This window comes from Bison bison, unplaced genomic scaffold (genome assembly GCF_000754665.1).
Source record: "Bison bison bison isolate TAMUID 2011002044 unplaced genomic scaffold, Bison_UMD1.0 scf7180017864091, whole genome shotgun sequence".
NCBI classification, from domain to species: Eukaryota; Metazoa; Chordata; class Mammalia; order Artiodactyla; family Bovidae; genus Bison; species Bison bison.
The window spans coordinates 74,988-94,891 of record NW_011494663.1 but is presented as its reverse complement, the minus strand read 5'-3'; the positions used below and the strand labels follow the sequence as shown (position 1 = coordinate 94,891).

General features: G+C 43.3%; 1 protein-coding gene across 1 annotated transcript in view; it reads right to left on the bottom strand.

Moving 5' to 3' along the window:
• Positions 1-7,493, bottom strand: part of FAM168B (family with sequence similarity 168, member B) — a 40,668-nt gene extending 33,175 nt beyond the window's left edge. Inside the window, exon 1 of the mRNA XM_010838115.1 lies at positions 7,279-7,493. The gene's annotated coding sequence lies outside the window, so the exon portion shown is untranslated. The remainder of the gene's footprint in view (positions 1-7,278) is intronic.
• Between the last annotated feature and the right edge of the window lie 12,411 nt (positions 7,494-19,904).

Below are 19,904 nucleotides of genomic sequence, written 5' to 3'. Positions count from 1 at the left end.
TCATATATTTCATCTACTTCTCTATCATTTCTAGAGAGGTGAATACTTTTCAATACTCTATTTCTCTATTCTGTGCCAGGATCTAATTTCATTTTCTTAATTGAATAAGTAAAGCACTACACAAAGGCCACGGGGGGGTGGGGGTGGGGGGAAGACAAGTCACAGTCCCTGTTCTGAGTTTACCATCTAGAAAAGTGCTGCCCCAGAGAACTTTCTGTGAAGATGAAAATGTACATCTGCTCTGTCCACATACAGTAGTCACTACCTGAACACTTGAAATGTGGCTAGACCAAGGACCTACACGTTAGCTGAACTCTGAATAGGAACATGTAGGTGGTGGGTACTGTACTCGACAGGCAGGTCTGCAAGTCAGAAGACATAAACAATGGATGACTCGGGGTCAGAGTGTTATGGGCCATAAAGGAATAAAGTGTTGTGACGGTTGAGTGGGAAGAGCAAAAATTTAATGCAGGAGGAGAGGAATGGTCAGGAATAACTTGGATTACACAGGTGGTATAAGCTCTCAACAGGTAGGATCTCGAAAAGACACAAAAATTAGAAAATGCAAGATGCACTTTAGGGACACTTTGCTACTGGGCTTGTTTGGAGCTTGGGCTACATGTGAATCAACGAAGATGATTACAGAGACACAGGTTAGGTTGGAGCTATCACATGGAGACCCTTAACTGTGCGGCTGCGCAGGAGATGTCATCTGGTAGGCAATGAAGCTGATGAACAGCATAGCAGTTAAAGACAGGAGTTACCATTTGACCTGGCAACTCCACTCCTAGGTATACACCCAAGAGAAGTGAAAACATATCCACACAAAAATTTGTACCTGAATGTTTGTAACAAAATTATTCGTTACAGCCAAGAACTGTAGACAACTCAAAGCACTGAATACCACAAAGGCTTTCCTTACACAATCTTACAGTCTAAACCACTAATAAAATCTTACTCTACATTTGCCACTAAAAAAATGCACAGAATTACACTTGAATTCTAACTACCATACGTCCAAACTACCCAGAAGTTCCTAAAAGCATTTATGCTTCCCAAGAGACTAATAACTACTTCCTAAAGTGATTAAGAAGTTATAATTAAAACTTACAGGTAAAAAAGAATAACAGGATTAATGAAAGAAAAAGCTGCAGTTCCCACTTCAACAAAAAGGTTTGCACAAGGTCTATGAACAACGTAACAGCTTCTCAAGTTACTTTTGCCTTCAATCTGTCCCCGCATCAGGGTCTTTTTCAATGAGTCAGCTCTTAGCATCAGATGGCCAACAACGTACTGGAGCTTCAACTAAAATTCTTCCAATGAATATTCAGGGTGGAGTTTCTTTAGGATTGACTGGTCTCATAGCCTTGCAGTCCAAGGGACTCTCAAGAGTCTTCTCCAGCACCACAATTCAAAAGCATCAATTCTCTGGCACTCAGCCTTCTTTATGGTCCAACTCTCACATCCATACATGACTACTGGAAAAACCATAGCTTTGACTATACAGACCTTTGTGGCAAACTGATATCTCTGCTTTTTAATACTCTGTCTAGGTTTGTCTTAGCTTCCTTCCAAAGAGGAAGCGTCTTTTACATTCATGGCTGCAGTCACTGTCTGCAGTGATTCTGGAGCCCAAGAAAGTAAAATCTGTCACTGCTTATCCCTTCCCCTTCTATTTGACATGACATGATGGGACCAGATGCCACAATCTTAGTTTTTTTTAATGTTGAGTTTTAAGCCAGCCTTTTCATTCTCTTCTTTCACCCTCATCAAGAAGCTCTTTAGTTTCTCTTCACTTCCTGCCATTAGGGCAATATCATCTGCATATCTGCAGTTGTTGACATTTCTCCCAGCAATCTTGATTCCAGCTTGTGCTTCATCCAAGCCAGCACTTCAAATAATGTATTCTGCACAGAAATCAAATAAGCAGGATGACAATATTACAGCCTTGACATACTCCTTTCCCAATTTTGAACCAGTCTGTTGTTCCATGTCTGGTTCTAAATGTTGCTTCTTGATCCACACAGATTTCTTAGGAGACTGGTAAGGTGGTCTGATATTCCCATCTCTTTAAGAATTTTCCACAATCTGTTGTGACTCACACCGTCGAAGTGGGTCTTTAGCACTGTCAATGAAGCAAAAGTAGATGTTTTCCTGGAATTCCCTTGCTTTCTCTATGATCCAATGAATGTTGGCAATTTGATCTCTGGTTCCTCTGCCTTTTCTAAACTTGGGCCTTCTTAGTGAACAGTGCAAAGAAATAGAGAAAAAAGATAGAATGGGAAAGACTAGAGATCACATCAAGAAAATGATAGATATTAAGGGAACATTTCATGCAAGGATGGACACTATAAAGGACAGAAATGTTAAGGACCTAACAAAGGACAAAGAGATTAAAAAAAGGTGGCAAGAGTACATAGAAGAACTGTACCAAAAAAAGGTCTTAATGACACACATAACCACGATGGCACTCTCCAAGAGTCAAACATCATGGAGTGTGAAGTCAAGTGGGCCTTAGGAAGCATTACTACAAATAATTAGCGGAGGTGATGGAATTCCAGCGCAGTTATTTCAAATCCTAAAAGATGATGCTGTTAAAATGCTGCACGCAATATGCCAGCAAATTTGGAAAACTCAGCAGTGGCCACAGGAGTGGAAATGGAGTTTTCACTCCAACGTCAAAGAATGTTCAAACTACCATACAATTGTGCTCAGTTTATTGATTAGTGGACATGAATGCTGAACCCACTGACCAATCTTAACATCACTAAGAGCAAACTACTTATTTTTTTAAATTTTTATTTATTTTGGCTGTGCTGGGTCTTCACTGCTGCTCGAGCTTTCCTTTAGTTGTGCTGGGAGGTGGCTACTCTCCAGTTGCTGCTCTGGCTTCTCATTTGGCAGCCTCTTATTACAGAGCACAGGATCTAGAGTGTGTGGGCTTCATAGCTGCCACTCCTGGGCTCTAGAGCACAGGCTCAATAATTGTGGCACACAGGCAAGTGGGATCTTCTTAGATTACAGATTGAATCCATGTCTCCTGCATTGGCTGGTGAATTCTTTACCACTAAGCCACCAGGGAAGCCCCCCAAGCTACTTATTACATGCATCCTCATACGATGGAATCACTCTGCATCATCTGAGGTGTACTGCTACAAAAATACTAAAATCTCAATCCAGTGTACCCTACACATCTTCCTCCCAGGTGACAGAAAAAGGCAGGAATTAGAGAAAAATACTGAACACCATAAAGCAATCAGACAAAGCCAAAAGGAGGGAATCTAGAGGGCAAGGGGTCTGGGAAAAGGCAGAGAGTAGGGAGAAGGATGGTTCTAGATTAACATAGATTTAATAAAGGCCACAGGAGGTTTTTGTTTGAATCCTGGTTTTAAGATGGAAAAAATTATAAAAAGGTATTTTAAGGATTGAGGGGTACAAACAAATGGGTTAGCTATCAAATGGCATTAAACAATCATTAATTTTCTTATATGTGAGAATAGCATTTTGTTATGTAAAGATGCATTGATTTTTAGAAGTACATATTAAACTATTCAAGGGTAAAAATGACACGATGTCTGTAATCTAAAACATTTTTTTATTTTAATTGGAGGCTAATTACAATATACTCATTGGAAAAGACTCTGATGCTGGGAGGGATGGGGGGCAGGAGGAGAAGGGGACGACAGAGGATGAGATGGCTGGATGGCATCACTGACTCAATGGACGCAGTCTGAGTGAACTCCGGGAGTTGGTGATGGACAGGGAGGCCTGGCGTGCTGCGATTCATGGGGTTGCAAAGAGTCGGACACGACTGAGCGACTGAACTGAATTACAATATTGTGGTGGTTCTGCCATACATTCACATGAATCAGCCATGGGTGTACATGTGTTCCCCATCCCGACCCTCCCTCCCACCTTCCCCTGCCATCCCATCTCTCAAGGTCATCCCAGTACACCAGCCCTGAGCACGCTATATAATGGGATTGATATGTTGGGTATATGGCTGTATGTTGTATTTGCATACTTTTTAAGTAATGAAAAGTTAAAAGTAAAAAACCACCATCACCACTCTGCCTGGGATTCTAGTGCCTACTGTCACCCAGAAACCACGGATTTGCCAGTCTGATTTGGTATGGGCCAAGAATCCCAATTTCAAGGCGAGAGAGACAGAGAGACAGAGAGAGAGAGAGAGAGAGAGAGAAAGAAAGAAAGAGAAGTCACTCGGTCCTGTTCAACTCTTTGCGACCCCATGAACTATAGCCTACCAGGCTCCTCCGTCCATGGGATTCTCCAGGCAAGAATACTGAAGTGGATTGCCATTTCCTTCTCCAGGGGATATTCCTGACCCAAGGATCAAATGCCGGTCTCCCACATTGCAGGCAGACGCTTTACCCTCTGAGCCACCAGAGAAGCTAGTTATCACTTTTTTTTTTTTAAGTTTCTCATTTGTAATGATGAAAATGTCAGAATTCCTATGGGTGGTTTGACACCTGCAGCAAAATAGTTAAGTCTCAGATTAGGGTTTCAGAGAAGGCAATGGCAACCCACTCCAGTACTCTTGCCTGGAAAATCCCATGGACAGAGGAGCCTGGTAGGCTGCAGTCCATGGGGTCACTAGGAGCCGGACACGACTGAGCGACTTCACTTTCACTTTTCATTTTCCTGCATTGGAGAAGGAAATGGCAACCCACTCCAGTGTTCTTGCCTGGAGAATCCCAGGAACGGGGGCCTGGTGGGCTGCCATCTATGGGGTCGCACAGAGTCGGACACGACTGAAGTGACTTGGTAGCAGCAGATTAGGGTTTAAAAAAGATTACAGCAAAAATTTCTCAACTTGAAATCTAATAATCCTCAGAGGGAAAGTATATTTAACATCCATCACTGTACTAGTTTCTCTAGTCTCAAAATATACCATGACCTAAACAAAGTTCCCACACAAAACAGTAATTCTAAAACTTTACAAAAGAAAAAAAGAAAGTGAAGTCACTCAGTTGTGTCCGACTCTTTGCTACCCTGTGGACTGTAGAGGCCTTGTATATTATTTTTCTTCATACCAAGAAAACTAAGGTTAAGGGGCTTAAAGTCTCTCTCTCAGACAGCAATACACAAGATAAAACCCGAACAACACAATCAGCACTGGAAAGTCTGGGTAACACCTGATAACATCAAGAAAAGCACATAAGATAGACTCTGAACGCCTCCAAACTCGAGCTTCACTATCAAGGTTTCCAATCTATTGGGAGACATTCACATATTTCTGCACAGAACTTCAAAGATAGAGACATAAAGTGGAACCCAGGCATAAGAAAAGTAACCATACCTCTATTAGGCTGGTGTGCTGTTGTTTTAAAATTGCTCTCAATTGATCAGTGAAAAGAAGCTGTTTAAATAAGACAAGTTTGGGAGGCAAAAATTTGCCTTTAAGCTACAGAACCTATAAAAAAAAAACTTAAAGTAATATTCTTTATACGCACTTAAGCTTGTTTTTCCCAATTCTAATCCTCTACCTCTGTGGCATTACACTCATTTTCTCGTTTGAAAATTCAAATAATTTTGACATCACAATTCTGTCTAGCCTTAAAACAGAAATGAATTGAATGGCAGCTGTAGAGTAGAATACTAAGTAAAAATCTAACAAATCTATCAGGCCTGGATAAGAGGGCAAGGGCAGTAATACCAACAGCAGCTTCCTCCGCCCATCTGGCTTGTAGGAGCCTTCCACTATTCTGAAGAGCAGAAGGCAGGAAGAGGGGATGCTACCTGCTCCATGTGTCTAGAGTGACTGCTACACAGAACCTAGAGGAAGGCTGCAGTTTCCAACTCTTAAAGCCTGCAGGGACCTCTACCATACCTTCAGTTCAGTTGCTCAGTCGTGTCCAATTCTTTGCGACCCCATGGGCTGCAGTAAGCCAGGCTTCCCTGTCCATGGCCAACTCCCAGAGCTTGCTCAAACTCATGCCCATCCTGTCCGTGATGCCATCCAACCATCTCATCCTCTGTAGTCCCCTTCTCCTCCCGCCTTCAGTCTTGCCTAGGATCAGGGTCTTTTCCAATGTTCTTCACATCAGGTGGCCAATGTATTGGAGTTTCAGCTTCAACATCAGTCCTTCCAATGAACACCCAGGACTGATCTCCTTTAGGATGGACTGGTTGGATCTCCTTGCAGTCCAAGGAACTCTCAAGACTCTTCTCCAACATCACAGTTCAAAAGCATCAATTCTTCGGCGCTCAACTTTCATCACAGTCCAACTCTCACATCCATACACGATTATTGGAAAAACAGCTTTGACTAGAGGCACCTTTGTTGGCACACCTCAGCTTGTCCATTTAGTCACAAATACGACTAAACGGAAGTAATTATGCAAACACATACTAAAGCAAGCCCACTCTATAAACCCCAAAAGAAACAAAAAAAACTTCACAATGTGCACCATAGTACCTTCAACAACAGAACAATTAGCCTAATTCTTTCCTGTCAAAGCAAAAATAACCCAATCCTTGGTTACTTAACCCAAGTTCTAAAATGCGTCCCTACTATTATTGCCAAGTTTTTCATATACCATTTGAGAAAATAATCTTAAAAATTACACAAGGGTGACTTGAAAATTTAAGGAGGGGGAAGGAGACAAACCTTTTCATTTCAAGAAAGTCCTGCTTGGCAAAACACTCCAAAATACTTTTATGTATGACTTTAATGAAGCATTAACTCATACAACCCATCAGATGCACGCTTATATACACTATAAATGAGGAAGACCCTATTCGTGGACGCTGTAAAGGCGCACCTCTCTTTCAAAGTTGACCAAGGCTGGGCCATGATACGTCCTTTCTGGTTAAAACATTGAAAGCCTTTCAAGCTAAGGCTTCTGCCAGGCAAATGGAATAATGTTTACTTTGTGAGAAAAGTGGATAGTTTACACACTGGAAACGATGAAAATCCTACGAACAGAAACACCACCCCATTGCTTCCCCATTTTTTGCATTTCCCTGATCTGATCACCTGAACCTTAAAAAAAAAAGACCCAGAGAACACTGTTGTGCAACAAACGCCGCTCTCGCCGGCCCGGGGGCAGCTTCCCCGCCGCCCACGCCGCACCTGCCCGCGCGCCCCGCAGTCCAGCCCCGCCTCCCTCGGGCAGCACCCGCCCGCCTGGCCCCGCGGGACAAAGCGCCGCCGCGGGCCCGACCTTGGCGCCGCCCAAATCGGCCGCACAAAGCGCCGCACTTCCGGCCGCGCACGCCGCCGCCAAGTCCGCCGCCCGCCCCGCCCGCACTCACCGCGCCGCGAGGGCAGACTGGGCCTCAGTGATCAGAGCTCGCCGGTCCAGGGCGGGCTCAGCGGTCGGGCTCGGTGAGAGGCGCGCGCTGCGCAGGTCTGCTCCGTTGCGGGGCTGAGCCGCGAGGCCCGGGTCGCCGCCACCACCGCTTACCCGGCCTGCGCTCCCGCTCGCCCCGCTCTGCCCGGCCCGCCTCTCCGCAGCCCGCGCTCCTCGCCGACGCTGCGCTGCCGCCTAACCCAACCCTCACTTCCGCCTGGAGCCCGCCTTGGCGGGGGCGCGCAGACACGTGACCCGCCGGCGCCTTCCGGGCTCCGGGTCGGCGTGCGCGCTCCCGCCGACGTCCGAGAGGCGACGGGACCGGGAGGCTTCCCGGAGCTGTTGCGTACAGAGATCGTCGGGCCGAATTTCTGTGGTCTCTGCGTCTGGAGCGTACAGGGCGGGGAGGGCGGGTTGGGGGGGTTCAAACAGAAGTCAAACGGCGCCCGGAGGATGTCTGTTGACTCATTCGAATAAACGCTCATGTGGAATATTTTTCCTTACGCCATCTTTGGGCTCCTACTCTCATGGTATGGAAAGGGCACAATGGAACATAATTATAGTGGAACATAATTATTAACTTCTTACGGGAAAAAAAATGTATTCGATTTCGTGTTTTTAAATAGCCCCGCACTACAGGAACCCTTGTGTAAATGCAGGCGCGGCGGCGGGGGCGCGCTCTTCCCCAATGCCAGGCTCCGGTCCCCAGGCCTGTGTGGTCGGCTGTTGGCTTAACGGCCAGGGCCCGGGCGCTGGGACCTTCCAAGCTCGCGCGCTCGGCGCTCTTCGCGTTCGCCGTTCTGAGTGCTCTGCATTCATTAAGTCACTTAATACAATAAAGTCGTTTTACAAATGAAGCAGTTAAGGCACGAAGAGGCTGATAAGTCCCTTCGAGAGCAGACAATTTCTTGGAAGCCGACCAGGTTGAAACCCGAACGTCTGACTTAAGGGCATTACTCTTAAAAGAGGGACTTTGGGGTTTGCACTTTCCCAGAGCTGCTCTCAACTATTTCTGTAACATTACTAGGGCCCACAGGTTCCCTGCGTGATGTGAGAGCCAATGGTTCTGCCTTGGAGAAAGGTGGAGGAATCCTGTGGTCTCTGCTCAGCTGGGAGGGTCCAGGCAGTCTTATCTTTCCCTGACCAAGCCGAGAACATCTACTACTGGTTCGCATTTCAAAGACATAAGTGCACGTTAAAATGCTACCCACTCCAGTATTCTTGTGCTTCCCTTGTGCCACAGTTGGTAAAGAATCAGCCTGCAATGTGGGAGACCTGGGTTCAATCCCTGGGTTGGAAAACTGCCTTGGAGAAGGGAAAGGCTACTCCAGTATTCCGGCCCAGAGAATGCCATGAACTGTATAGTCCATAGGGTCGCATACAACTGGACATGACTGAGCCACATTCACTAAAATAGTTGCAAAGGACTTGATTTTTGTCACACTATAGAAGATGGTGGGTGGTTTTAAATACAACTAGATGTTACTCTTAACCGTTTTAATATAGACACTGGTGATTTGAGTCCCACTGAAAAGCTAAAGTGAAGTCGCTCAGTCGTGTCCTACTCTTTGCGACCCCATGGACGGTAGCCCACCAGGCTCCTCCATCCACGGAATTTTCCAGGCAAGAACACTGGAATGGGTTGCCATTTCTTTAGTTTCCATTTTAAAAGTACATGAATAAAGGGCTTTCCTGGTGGTTTAATGGTTAAGAATTGACCTGCTGATGCAAGGGATGCAGTTAGATCCCTGATCTGGGAAAATCCCACATGCAGAAGAGCAACTAAGCCAGAATAGCACAACTACTGAGCCTGCCGGCCCTAGATCCTATGCTCCACCTTAAGAGAAGCCACTGCAATGAGAAGCCCATGTACCCTAAGGAAGAGTAGCCGTTGCTCAGGGAAACTAGAGAAAGCCCTTGCAGTTTAAGGAAGATCCAATAAGCCAACGATAAAAATTTAGAAATACATAAATAAGTTCTGTAACAGTACAGAATTCCATTGTGCTTTTTCTTCTTAAACTCCTGCTTGCATACCACTGTCTGCACAGAATTTAACCCTAATATTAATATATTTTCGGAGAAGGCAATGGCACCCTACTCCAGTACTTTGCCTGGAAAATCCCATGGATGGAGGCGCCTGGTAGGCTGCAGTCCATGGGGTCGCTAAAAGTCGGACATGACTGAGCGACTTCCCTTTCACTTTTCACTTTTCACTTTCATGCATTGGAGAAGGAAATGGCAACCCACTCCAGTGTTCTTGCCTGGAGAATCCCAGGGATGGGGGACCCTGGTGGCTGCCGTCTGTGGGATCACACAGAGTCAGACACGACTGAAGTGACTTAGCAGCAGTAGCATTAATATATTTGTGTATTGAGTCTATTTTTTTAAACCACTTGTATCTGTCAGGATAGCTAGGAAATGCTGCAGTAACGAGCCCCAGATCTCAAGTGTTTTTACACAATAGAGAAGTTTATTTCTCACTTAAACATCAGATCTGAAGCAAGTGGAATCATCTAAAAAACTATACTAACAATAAGAGCAACCAGTGATTATCAAAATGAGAAAACATATAAGGTATCTAAATTAACAATGAATTAGAAAATATGATGGAAGAGAAGATCCATTTTATACAAGGTTGATTACTTATAGACAAAATGAAACAATATATAAAAATAACAGTAATACCCAGAAATAAAACTTGCATAATAGTTGTGAAAGGTCTATATGAATAAAATTTAAAATACCCATCAAATCACACCAAAAAACCTCTTAAATACATGGAGAAAAACATATTATTCTTGGATAATTTTCCTAAATTTATGAATTTAATACAATTCCTATCAAACACCAATAATTACTTTTAATTAGGTAAAGTGATTCTGATTTACACATGAAAAGATCAACAAGAAAAATCAAAAGCAAGAGTATCTGGAGAATTCCCTGGCAGTTAGGAGTCAGCTTTCATTGCCCAGGACCCAGGCTCAGTTCCTGACTGGGGAACTAAGATCCTTCAAGCCAAAAAATAAAAGAATATTTGCCAAGAAAACATTGAGGGCAAAGAGTAATAGTAAGGGTGCTACTAGACCTATCGAAATAAGAAAACATATTTAAAAGCCTCAATCAACAAAGCAGTGTGTCACGGATGCATGAATAGACAGATCAATGAAATAGAACATTCAGAAATACACTCAGATTATTTTCAGAAGTGATATCTGATAAAGGTAACATCTCAAGTCACTGCGAAGAAAGATGGACTATTTAATAAATGGTACTGGGACAGAAACAGCCATCTGAAAAAATATAAAATTGAATTTATAGCTTACCATACCAGAATAAAATCCAAATCAAAAAAGATACAAATGTACAGCAATGGAATTATAAAAGAAAAATAAACAAAAAATAATTTTTTTTATCTTGGAGTAAAAAAGCCTTTTTTAAAAAATCAAACTTTAAACTTTTTATTTTCTATTTGGGTAATTTTCTATTTGGGTACAGCCGATTAAAAATGTTGTGGTAGTTTCAGGTGAACAGCCAAGGGACTTAGCCTCAAGTATACATGTATCTATTAGACAGGAAGTTAGACAAAAGCAACAAGGGGAGGCCTGGCTGAAAGGGATGCAAGCTGATCTCTGAACTCCATCTTAGACACACCCAGGAGAGCTCACGCATAGGCTGCAAAATAAACACAGAGACTTTTCAACTTCTGCATATGTGTCCTCAGTTCAGTTCAGTTCAGTTGCTCAGTCGTGTCCGACTCTTCGAGACCCCATGAATTGCAGCACGCCAGGCCTCCCTGTCCATCACCAACTCCTGGAGTTCACTCAAACTCATGTGCATCGAGTCGGTGATGCCATCCAGCCATCTCATCCTCTGTCATCCCCTTCTCCTCCTGCCCCCAATCCCTCCCAGCATCAGAGTCTTTTCCAATGAGTCAACTCTTCACATGAGGTGGCCAAAGTACTGGAGTTTCAGCTTTAGCATCATTCCTTCCAAAGAACACCCAGGGCTGATCTCCTTTAGAAAGGACTGGTTGGATGTCCTTGCAGTCCAAGGGACTCTCAAGAGTCCTAGGCACCACAAAATGACCACAAGGGCTTCTCCAAGTAACCTTAGGCAGTTAGGAGCGCAGTAAGGGAGCATGAATATTCTACATCTAATTAAAACAGACTGAATTATGGGACGACATAAACGGCATGCGGCTGCTGCTGCTAAGTCGCTTCAGTCGTGTCCGACTCTGTGCGACCCCGTAGGCGGCAGCCCACCAGGCTCCCCCGTCCCTGGGATTCTCCAGGCAAGAACACTGGAGTGGGTTGCCATTTCCTTCTCCAATGCGTGAAAATGAAAAGTGAAAGTGAAGACGCTCAGTCGTATCCAACTCTTAGCAACCCCATGGACCGCAGCCTACCAGGCTCCTCTGTCCATGGGATTCTCCAGGCAAGAGCACTGGAGTGGGTTGCCATTGCCTTCTCCGATAAACAGCATAGTCTACTGTTATATAGCATATGTCCATTTGCATCCCTTTCATTGATTGGAGGTGAGTACAAGTGCTACTTTACACAGGCTATAACCAAAAGGAGAAGACTGGAAGTATGAAAGGAGGAAGCCAAGAGGGATCAACAGGAAGAATGAGGAGGATTCCTTTGGGGTGGGCCAGCTCTCATGTCATTAGAGTGTCTAATAAAAGATCTGTCTGCTTGAGCTGAACTAAGCTGTAACTTGTCAGTTGTTTTACACCGTTTAGCCCATTGCTCCAAATTTTTGTTGCAATGAGAGAAGAACCCAGGAAGATGGGCCTGGTAGGCTACAGTCCATGGGTTGAAAAAGAGTCAGGCACAATTTAGCAGCTATACAACAACAACAAATCAAGAAAAGTATACAGAAGAAAAACGTTCATTCTACAATTCCACTTCAGGGAGTTTGTCTACAGAGATACTCTCTGAAGTGTAAAATGAAATAGGTTCAAGCTTATTCATTGCAGCTTTTCTAGGAGTAACAAAGTATCTGAAACAACCCCAGTGTTTGTCACAATGGGACTGACTGAATAATTGCCTCCATAACTCAAGATAGAAATGAGCAGATTATCTATATACTAAAATGGAAATATCTTCAAGGTAAACTGTTAAATGGACAAAGCTGTCTATCAAAATCTAGACACCTTGGGTAAGAAAAGCTTTGGTTTGACATTTTAAGAACAAGTGAACTAAAAGGGACAGGAATGGGTGAATTTAATTCAGATGCCCATTATATCTATTACTGTGTGCAAGAATCCCTTAGAAGAGATGGAGAAGTTCTCACAGTCAATGAGAGAGTCTGAAAGGCAGTACTTGGGTACAACCCCCAAAATGACAGAATGATCTATTTTTTTCCCAAGGCAAACCACTCAACATCACAGTAATCCAAGTCTATGCCGCAACCACTGATGCCAAAGAGGCTAAAGTTGACAAGTTCTATGAAGACATACAACACCTTCTAGAGTTAACAACCGCCCCCCTCCTCAAAAAGATGTAATTTTTGTCACAGGGAATTGGAATGCAAAAGTAGGAAGTCAAGAGACACCTGGAATAACAGGCAAGTTTGGCCTTGGAGTACAAATTGAAACAGGGCAAAGGCTAACAAAGTTTTGTCAAATAACACACTGGTCATAGCAAACACTCATTTCCCACAACCTAAGAGATGACTCTGCATATGTACATAACCACGTGGTCAATACTGAAATCAGGTTGATTATGTTCTTTGCACTGGAAGCCTGAGAAGCTCTCTACAATCAGTAAAAACAAGACCAGGAGATGACTGAGGCTCATATCATGAATTCCTTATTGCAAAATTCAGGCTGAAATTGAAGAAAGCAGGGAGACTCACTGGGCTTCTCAGGTGGCTCAGTGGTAAAGAATCTGCCTGCCAATGTAGGAGACACAGCAGACATGGGTTTGATCCCTGGGTTGGGAAAATCCCTTGGATGAGGAAATGGCAACTCACTCCAATATTCTTGCCTGGGAGGAAATGGCAACTCACTCCAATATTCTTGCCTGGATAATCCCATGGACAGAGGAGCCAGGTAGTCTACAGTCCACAAGGTCACAAATAGTCATACATGACTGAGTGAGCACATGGAAAACCACTAGGCCATTCAAGTATGACCTATTATTAGGTCAATTCCCTATGATTATACACTGGAGGTGACTAATAGATTCAAGGGATTAGATCTGGTAGACAGAGTGCCTGAAGAAATATGGATGGAAGTTTGTAACATTGTACAAGAAAGCTGAAAGTGAAAGTCACTCAGTCGTGTCTGACTTTTTGCGACCCCATGGACTACACAGTCCTTGGAATTCTCCAGGCCAGAATACCGGATTGGGTAGCCATTCCTTTCTGCAGGGGATCTTCCCAACTCAGGGATCAAATCCAGGTCTCCCACATTGGTAGTGACCAAAACCATCCCACAAAAAAAGAAATGCAAAAAGGCAAACTGGTTTGAGGAGGTTTTACAAATAGCTAAGGAAAGAAGAGGAAAAAAAGGCAGGGAGAAAGGGAAAGATATACTCAAATGAATTCAGACTTCCAGAGAAGAGCAAGGGAGATAAAAAGGCCTTCTCAAATGAACAATGCAAAGAGATAGAGGAAAATAATAGAATGGGAAAGACTAGAGATCCTTTCAAGAAAATTGGAGATATCAGGGAACAGTTTATGCAAGGATGGGAATGATAAAGGACAGAAAAGGTAAGACCTACTAGAAGCAGTAGAGATTAAGAAGAGGTGGCAAGAATATACAGAACTATACCAAAAAAGGTCTTAATGACCCACATAACCACAATGGTGTGGTCACTCACCTAGAGCCATATATTGTGGAGTCTGAAGTCAAGTAGGCCTTAAGAAGCATTTCTGTGAGCAAATCTAGTGGAGGTGATGGAATTCCAGCTGAGCTATTTCAAATCCTAAGAGATGGTGCTGTTAAAGTGCTGCACTCAATATGCCAGCAAATTTGGAAAACTCAGCAGTGGCCACAGGACTGGAAAAGGTCAGTTTTCATTCCAATCCCGAAGGGCAATGCCAAAGAATGTTCAACCTACCATACAATTGCACTTACTTCACATGCTAGCAAGGTTATGCTTAAAATCCTTCAGGCTAGGATTCAGCAGTATGTGAACCAAGAACTCTCAGATGTACAAGCTGGGTTTCGAAGAGGCAGAGGAACCACAGATCAAATTGCCAACATTCATTGGATCATGCAGAAAGCAAAGGAGTTCCAGAAAAACATCTGCTGCTGCTTCATTATCTAGGCTAAAGCCTTTGACTATGTGAATCATAACAACCTGTGGAAAATTCTTAAACAGATGGGAGTACAAGACCACCTTACCTGTCTTCTGAGAAACTGGTATGTGCATTAAGAAGCAAGAGTTAGAACCAGATATGGAATAGTTGACTGGTTCAAAATTGAGGAAGGAGTATGACAAAACTACATATTGTCACCCTGGTTATTTAACTTATATGCAGAGTACATCATGTGAAATGCCAGCAACCCAGCTTGTGATTCAGCGAAGGAATTAAGATTACCAGGAGAAATATCAAGAACCTCAGATATGCGGATAATACCATTCTAATGGCAAAAAGTGAAGAGGAACTAACAAGCCTCATGATGAGGGTGAAAAAGAGTCCCAAAACTGGCTTGAAACTCGACATCAAAAATAACTAATATTATGGCATCCAGCCCCATCACTTCTCAGCAAATAGAAGGGGAAAGAATGGAAGCAATGACAGATTTTATTTTCCTGGGCTCCGTAATTACTGTAGATGGTGACTGCAGCCATGAAATTAAAAGACGCTTGTTCCTTGGAAGGAAAGCTATGACAAACCTAGACAGCATATTAAAAAGCAGCGACATCACTTTGCCAACAAAGTTCTGTCTAGTCAAAACTATGGTTTTCCTTGTAGTCATGTACAAATGTGAGTGTTGGACCATAAACAAGACTGAGTGCTGAAGAATAAATGCTTTTGAATTGTGGTGCTGGAGAAGACTCTTGAGACTCCCCTGGACTGCAAGGAGATCAAACCAGTCAATCCTAAAGAAAATCAACCCTGAATATTCTTTGGAAGGACTGATGCTAAAGCTGAAGCTCCAGTATTTTGGCCATCTGATGTGAAGAGCCACTCATCAGAAAAGACCCTGATGCTGGGAAAGATTGAAGGCAAAAGGAGAACGGGGTGGCAGAGGATGAGATAGTAAAGTAGCATCACTGACTTGATGGACATGAATTTGAGTAAACTCTGTGAGATAGTGGAGGACAGTAGAACCTGGCGTCTGTGGGGTCATAGTCATATGCAACTTAGCGACTGAACAACAACAACAGAATGTATCACATGTTATACAATTAAAAAGAAATAAGATTTTCATATTTTGCAGAATATAAAATGGTATAATCATTTTGGAAAAAGCTCTGGTCATTTCTTTAGAAAAACACACACCTGTACACCTATCCTATCAGCCAGGAAATTGAAGGTATCCACCAAAGAAAAATGAAAGCATTCTTCCATGAAAAGAGTTGTACAGAAATGTTCATAGCAGCTTTATCAATAACAACCAAAACTTGGGATAAGACAACATGGCACTCCTTAGGAGAACGATGGCTATTCAGGCTCAGTGGTGTGCAGGTTGCTTTCAGTGCTTGCACCATCTCTGGGAATCCAAGAGTATGTTTTCAGGAATTTGGCAAGCCAGACTTTGTTAAACATTGAATTATAGGAACTTGATGTAAAAACAAAAGGAATAATACAATTCAAACTTTTCTAATTACTTTCTTGTTGCCTGTTCCCTAAGGGTTTGGGGAGCTCTGGGCTTTGCCAGGTGGAAACTCTGAGCTATTATATTAATATTTGGCTGTGGGCTCCCTTCCTCTGTCCCTTTCACAGAACTGTCTCTAGAGCCTGAAACGCACCATGGCAGGAATGCAACTCATGGGATAGTAGTGATCAGGGCTTGATTCCTTGCTTTGCTAATTTTATGGATTTATGTACATGATTGAAATAGTATTGTTAATACTATTTATTGTAAATAAAGATGAAGAATTTAAAGGGATAGTATATGTAGGTGTCATATCTTGTATAGCACAAAACTATTCTTCTAATATTCAAAAACTATTACTATCTGATTCAACAAATAAGTTACTTGAAGCTCCAAGTAGGAAAGAAGTGATTTATTAGAGTGGGATGCTTGTGAGGCTTACAAGCAGTGGTGTGAGAGGGAGAACTTAGTGGGCTACGATTTTATAATCAAAGGAAAAGTAGGGAGGGAGAAAAACCACCTTCTTCCTCAACCATGAGTAGAAGGACATCAGGTTTCCATCATCATTCCTCTTCCAGGTTGGGCAGGAGAGTTTTATTTTCCCTACATTGTCAAGCCAGGACTGTCATGGCACTATGAAAAAATAATTTCAGGTCTTAGTACAATGAGGGTCTTTCACTTTAAAATGTCAGCTTACCATAAATTATTTTTTATGTACACAGAGAGCATGTGCTAGGGGTCATTAACACTGAGCTCTGTGAGTAGTCTATGGATCTTACCACCATTGTTTTATTGTTTTGGGTCATGTCTCATGCTTCTGATGCATGGTTTTATTGCTAAGCAAGCCTGCTTGGTTTTGTACTTAAGTATACTTGTTTTCTTGAGTAATCATTAACTTACAGGGGTGTCTCATACTTTTTTGTACTTTAATCTCCAAGTGGGATTAACTACTTAATCACCTGCTTTGTCCCTTTAACTCTGTCCCTATCACTTCTATTGAGTATTTCACTAAAAATCTTTTTAAAATTATCACTGAAAATCGATATTTCATTTGTTTTAATTTGCATTTGTTAGATTCCAGCCAAGAGTCATTTAAAAATATTTGTTATATTTGCATGTTTTCTTATAGGAATGATTTATTCATATACCCTTTGCCTGTTTTTTTATTGGAGTCAGTGTTTTTTCTTGTCAACTATATGGTGACTGTAGCCATGAAATTAAAAGACGCTTACTCCTTGGAAGGAAAGTTATGACCAATCTAGATAGCATATTCAAAAGCAGAGACATTACTTTGCCAACAAAGGTTCGTCTAGTCAAGGCTATGGTTTTTCCTGTGGTCATGTACGGATGTGAGAATTGGACTGTGAAGAAGGCTGAGCGCCGAAGAATTGATGCTTTTGAACTGTGGTGTTGGAGAAGACTCTTGAGAGTCCCTTGGACTGCAAGGAGATCCAACCAGTCCATTCTGAAGGAGATCAGCCCTGGGTGTTCTTTGGAAGGAATGATGCTAAAGCTGAAACTCCAGTACTTTGGCCACCTCATGTGAAGAGCTGACTCATTGGAAAAGACTCTGATGCTGGGAGGGATTGGGGGCAGGAGGAGAAGGGGACGACAGAGGATGAGATGGCTGGATGGCATCACTGACTCGATGGACATGAGTCTCGGTGAACTCCGGGAGTTGGTGATGGACAGGGAGGCCTGGCGTGCTGCGATTGATGGGGTCGCAAAGAGTCGGACACGACTGAGTGACTGATCTGATCTGATATTGACAAGAAAATAATTGAGGGTTTAGTAGGAAAACATTGTTTTCTGTTCACTAGCTGGAGGCAACGTTTTTGGAGGCAACATATACCTCTGTTCTGGTTTTGCACGTTGGGATGAACACAGAGATCTATATCTTTTCCCTTCCAAGGCCCTGTTAAGGTAAAAGAAAAGGTATTTTAAAAATTATTTTTCAATATTTATTTATTTATTTGACTGCACTGGGTCTTAGCTGTGGCATGTGGGGTCTAGTTCTCTGACTAGAATCAAACTCAGGCCCCCTGCTTTGGGAGTTCAGAGTCTTAGCCACTGGACCACCAGGGAAGTCCCCCAAAGTTTTTTTTGGCTGCACTGGGTCTTTGGTCCTGCGTGTGGATTTTTTCTAGTGGGGGCAAGCGGGGGCTGCTCTCTAGTGGCAGTGCGTGGTGCACAATCTTGTCCGTGCACTGCGTCCCACTGCTGAGGCCCGAGGGCTTTAGTGTGCTGACACAGGCGCACTGACGGGCTTAGTTGCCTCGCGGCATGTGGAAGCTTCCCTGACCAGAGACCAAACCGGTGTCCCTGCATTAGCAGGTGGCTTCTTAACCACTGGACCACCAGGGAAGTCCCCCAAGAAGGTATTTTTAAAAGTCCCTAATAGTTTCAGAAAACAAGTTAAAGGACACTGTCAGTTAACTGAAAATTTGAGATAACTGATCACAAAAGAAAGCAATTGGGGTTGGAGGCTTCTGATTCAAGATGGCAGATAAAGAACATACTTCTCCATTTCTCCTTAGACTTTTATGAAATAGATGATAAATGTTTAAAAAATAATAGACATCAGAGAAAACTGAAGCATCAGTAGAGGCCCTGGTGCATGCAGTTGGGGAGGGAAGGGCCTCACTTTCAAGTGGATAATTCAAATACGTAGAAAAAGCTGCAACCCAGAGCAGGTGTGATGGGGGCAGAGGGGAAAGGTGGTGAGAAATGAACCTGGAAACAGGAATAGTAACTGCAAGGCTGCCTGTGCCACAGCTGGACCTCATCTGTCTTCCCCATTCTTGTATGATGTTAGTTTCATGTTGATAGTGAGCGAAAACCCAACTGATCTCCTCAGAAGAAATGAACTCAACTGAAGAAAGCCGAGGCTTCTCAGTAGATGTTGAGGGCGAAATAAAGTCAAATCTAAGTGTACAAAAACTTGTTTCCTACCAATAGAGGCAGTTCCAGCACTTCCTCATAGTAGGAGCAAAAGTGTATCAAGTTTGGTGGAAGAGCTTTCTGTTCTGGGTTGGACTTCGCTTTGACTTGCCCCACAGTCAGTTCTCACTAGAATTGTATGTCAATTGGGAGGGATTTGGGTACTGATGAAAACTGTGAAGCTGGTGAAGTTCCACTGCTCTACCCCAAGTGGTACCTCTGCTTTAGATAGACAGATACTGCGGGGGGCGGGCAGGGGGGACAGTAATCCATAAATAAAACAGGAGCAGTTGTGATTCATTTAGAACAGGTAAAGGAAGTGGGAAATAAAAGAATGTCTATATGTCTATTACCTCCTGTTGCTTGGAAGATTCTCATTCCAGATTACGTGGGGTGTGGCAGGGAGATGACATTTTACTTCATGTCCTATTTTTAAATTTTTTAAAATTTATTTTTGGCTGTGCTGGGTTTTCCTTGCTGGTCTCTAGTTTCAGCGATTAGGGGCTACTCTTCTTTGTGGTGTGCGGGTCTCTCATTGTAGTGGCTTCTCACGCTGAGGAGGACTGGCTCTCCGGGCTCGGGTCTCAGAACTTGCAGCTCTCTGGCTCTAGAGCGTGGGCTCTGTGGTTGTGGAGCATGGGCTTCGTTGCCCTGCAGCATGTAGAATCTTCTCAGATGAGCGATCAAACCCGTGTCCCTTGCACTGGCAGGTGGATTCTTAACCACTGGACCACCAGGCAAGTTCCGTGTGTTATCTAGACATTCTTTTTTAACCACAAGAACTTATCACTTTCAGTTTCAATATAAAGCAGTACTAGTAATTGGGAAGTGGGGCTAATCAGGTCATAGTTTGGTTTGCTTGAGTTGAGTAC